The sequence below is a fragment of the Triticum dicoccoides genome, chromosome 2A (genome assembly GCF_002162155.2).
Source record: "Triticum dicoccoides isolate Atlit2015 ecotype Zavitan chromosome 2A, WEW_v2.0, whole genome shotgun sequence".
Classification (NCBI taxonomy): Eukaryota; Viridiplantae; Streptophyta; class Magnoliopsida; order Poales; family Poaceae; genus Triticum; species Triticum dicoccoides.
The window spans coordinates 322,012,890-322,017,464 of record NC_041382.1 but is presented as its reverse complement, the minus strand read 5'-3'; positions in this window follow the sequence as shown (position 1 = coordinate 322,017,464).

Below are 4,575 nucleotides of genomic sequence, written 5' to 3'. Positions count from 1 at the left end.
CCCATCCATTCTCGAGCTCCAGCGCCCAAGCTTCCATCCTTTCCATCTCAAAAAAGCACTCCAGTCATGTCTAGGTCCGGAGTGCATGGCAAGTGGATGGTCTCCTCCGTCAAGGAGAAGGACATCACCAAGCTCCAGGAGGCCGGGTACTTAGCCAAGGAAATCACCCACCGGCTTTCGGCTAAGGGACATATCGTCCCTACTCCGGAGCCCCATGAGAGGGTCGTGTTCATCCCCCACTTCGTCCGCGGGTTGGGATTTCCTCTCCACCCATTCGTTCGCGGACTCATGTTCTACTACGGGATGGATTTCCACGATCTGGCCCCCAACTCCTTCCTCAATATCTTGGCATTTGTTGTCGTGTGTGAGGCCTTCCTCCGTATCCCACCCCACTTCAGGCTGTGGCTGAAGATCTTCAACATGATGCCGAAGGTGGTCGATGGCCAACATGCAGAGTGCGGAGGCGCCATGCTGAGCAAGCTGTCCAATGTCACATGGCCCAATAGTACCTTCGTGGAGACCGTAAAAGGGTGGCAACAGCAGTGGTTCTATGTCATAGAGCCTCGCGACGCCACTTTGGCCGCGGCTCCTAAATTCCAATCCGGCGCCCTGATGCGGCTCACCTCCTGGCTAGAGAAGGGCCTGAATTGGTCTTCGTCGGACAAGCTGAAAGCACTTCAGACGCGCATCAAGCGCATGGTGGACAAGAACGTCAAGCTTGTCAATGTGATCCAGGTGATGCTCGCTCGCCGGATCCTGCCGTGCCAAAGCCGAACTTGCCACTTGTGGGAGTTCGATCCGGCCAAGCACCAGACCTTGCAACAGTTCTTCGGCACTACGCACGAAGACATCTGGAAGGTGCTCTTCAAGGCCAACGAGACGTGGCCGGCGACGACCAAGGACCGCGGGCACGACCTGGCCCATCCTGCTAGTGCAGTAAGTTTTCCGTATTTCAAGGTGTATCCTTTACTTGCATAATCAAGGAAGATGTCTAAGCCTCCCTATATGTTTTTCAGGGCTGGACAAAGAAGGCAGAGCGGATTCAGTGTCCGGCTCCACTGCCCGAAGAACCAGCTATCCCACTTCTGACGAAGATGCTGGTTCCGGCGCCCTATCAAGCGCCGGAGAAGAAGGCCAAGAAGAAGGCCAAGGGGACCAGGGGTGGTCTCCGCCATAAGGGAACTTTGGACGTGATGTCTGAAGACGCCGATACCTACTCCCCTTCCGCCACCGACAATGAGGAAGAGGAGGAAAGCAATTCTCCCCCTAAGGGGGGAAGGAAGAAAAGGGCGGCCTCCACGCATCTGGAGGCAGAGGCGTCCAAGAAGGGGAAGGCCTCCGCCGCGGACAACTCCATATGGGAGATTGATATCAGCTCCGAGTGGCGCCCCAGGGATAAGCCCCTGGCCAAATCGTAAGTACTCGAAGACGCACACAAATACCCAACCTCTTTACTTCATAATTTTAACAGGTTAAATCATGCACTTGCAGTCCGGCTCATTCTGACCTCGAGCGATCCTCATCTTCAGGAAATTCGTTGCATCCGAAGGTGATGGACAGCGAGTCCCTTCTGGCAGCCTCCTCTCCCAAGGCTATGAAGGACGCTGAAGTGCTGTCCCGAAGGACCCTCCCGGCCCAGGGGGAGGCACAGGAGGCCATCATGGTGGCGCCAGAGGATGATACCTCGGTCGCCGGACACATGGGGGAGCAGATCCCCATGGAGAATGGCGATGGGGGCCCAATCAAATTCGGCCCCTAGCCGAATACGATCCCGGAGACCTATACGGCTCCGGAATCCGGTAAGAAGCCTCCTTCGAAAGAAGGAGATGCACCGATTCCACCGGTGACCTCTGTCCATCCAGAGGCATCGGATACTCCATTGCAAGTGCTTCGAAGTGCTTCCATTGTTGAGGAGGGTACAGTGGTTGAGAGGATTCAGTCCACCAAGAGCGGACTGGCCGAAGCCTACACAAGCCTTCTAACAGGCTTTGAGGTAAGCGACGCAATTGTATAAAAAGAATGTCATAGTATAGACAGTAGCCCCTGAGACACTATTCGGTGTTTGAGAAGAAAAGCTGGACAGGGGATCAACTAATTTTCGCAGGAGACTAACCATACGTGTCTATGTGAATAAGCAGGCGTCTTTGCTGGCTGCGACCTCTCATGCTGCTGAGGTATCTGGACTGAAAAAGAGTCTGGAGCGGACCGAGGAAGAGCTCGACCGCGTGAAAAAACAGCTGGAGGATCATCAAGGTATGAAATGACCTTTTGTAGATCCAGAAGGGATAAATGATTTGTGCTAACCATAGTGCCATGATATTTGTTAGGAGCGGCGACCGAGGTGGAGGCCCTCAAGAAGGTGCTGGCCGAAGCTTAGGAGAGAGCGGCAAAGGAACAAGCCGCTCGTGAGAAATACGAGGCCAGGGTTGGTGAGGTCCAGCAGGAGCTCCAGGACGCTGTGCAGAAATGCGAGTCCTTGGAGCGCAATATTGCGGATCAAGAGTACAAACTTGCCAAGGCCCGCCAGAGCGCACACGATGCCCGGATTGAAGCCCAGGGCGCCCTCCAGGAAATCCAGGAGGCCAGGAAAATCACGGTGGGTAAGGCCTTTATTATGCAGAGCAAGTATAAGAAGAGAAGATTTCTCTTACTGACCCGGATTTGGAGTTCTCCAGGAGCGTTTGTGGATCTGCCGCGCAGCGTTGCCGATGCTACGGAGTTCTTCCGAGCCAAAGAGGGGAGCTCGACGGAGAAGCTGTTCTGGTCGCAATACCTTGCGCCAGAACATCCAATGCCCTTTAGCAATCAGCTAAAACAGCTGGTGGAACTGCATAGGGTGGCCGAACTAGCCATGAAGGATTTAATAATCCGGCTATGGCCTGCCGAAGTCATACCCAGCAGCTACTTCGGGCTCATGAAGCGGCTGGTCAATGCCTGCCCCCGGCTTGACGTCATCAAGCGGTCGGTCTGCATCGAAGGTGCGCGGATGGCCTTCGCCCGTGTCAAGATATAGCGGGCGAAGATGGACGCCGTCAAGCTCGCGACCGAGGGACCGCCCGCTGGCAAGGAGCACCACACGCAGGAGCAGTATTTTGATGATGTCCTCAAGGGATCTCGCATTGTAGAGGGCCAGTGTTCAATAGACATTATCTTTGAATGAGTACCTTGATGTTATCCCGCCCTGTATGATGAAAACAAGACTGATATGTAATATAATGCTTATTTATTTTTAAAAAATTCCTCCTGTGTGGCTGTTTTTATTAAATCTGATAGTTGGCTAGTCGTCGGCTTCAGCTCCCACGTAGGTTGTACGGGGGTGTTCGGGATGGAATCTAAACACTCTTGATCCAAGAATTTGGTCCTTGAAGGAGGTGTTTAGCGCAACGAACCAGGCAAACGGACTATGTGGCTTTATCACCCTCACTTAGCCATAGGAGTTTGGCAATAAAAATGTAGGCGCAGCCCCTAGTTAGCATTTAATATGGACTAGGGTGTTGTAAACACTTGATTGGATGAAGGCCGATTCATTGCATGATGCGGAAAATATCGCAAAACAGTTTTAACCTCCGAAGAGCTGACCGGCTCACGCCGCATCATGGCAGTCTGTTTTCGGCTTTCTCTACTGAGGTGATCATCTGGATTAACCAGGACACAATCACATTAGTTCTCCCTTTACTACCCTAGCCGATAGAGCGAAACGTAAGGTAGTAAGCACAGGAGCCGGGCAACCCAACTATTGACCAAAGACATGATTCAGAGCCAATGCATATAATGCTAAATTCGGGGGCTGAACTATACTGTAAGAGTGTTCGGACTTGTTGTCATAGTAAGGAGCGCAATAAAGCCCCTGGCAAACTACAGCCTACCAAAGTGTATGGATGCAATCGATAAGAATAGCAAAATAAAATGAAGTAGTAAGCTAGTGCCACATAAGTTGGGCCGCAAAATGTTTCTATTATAATTTTGATTAATACGTCAAAGCGTATTCGTACAATCAGTGCAATAAGCAACAGTGGCTATTTAACATGCCAAGACCAAGGGGGAGCTACGTACGGGTCCTGAAAACAGGTAGAATGATCGTTAAGAAGAACATCTAGAGATTCCCCCACATGTCTGTGGTACTTGCCACCTTGGTATATCCGTCCTTCGAAAGGACCGATTATCAGGCCATCGAGAGGGGCCTGTGAAAAGAAACCTAGAAAGGATAAAAGCAAAAGTAAAAGTATGTGTGTCCCGGGAAGGTCGAGCCGTATTGTGGACCACGGTCTGGTTATGTCTCCGTCTCTGCCCATGGTATTTTTAGTGCGTAGTTATGTACACGCGGTACGTATGCCGCCACTTGGTCGGGACTGAGACGTAGGTCGAATTGCTAGTCTATCTCCTGACGAGCCGGACTGTCATGCTGCGGAGTAGTCCGAACTCGTTTGACAGTGTCCGGGAGCTCATCCGCTGAATTAAAGTTCTACCTTAAAAGGCCGCTCTGTACTTCCGCTGCCACGGCCGCGGTGTGCTCCTCGGTATGAAGGGAGCGCTCCATGTTTCCATTGATTGTTATGACACCGCGTGGTCCGGGCA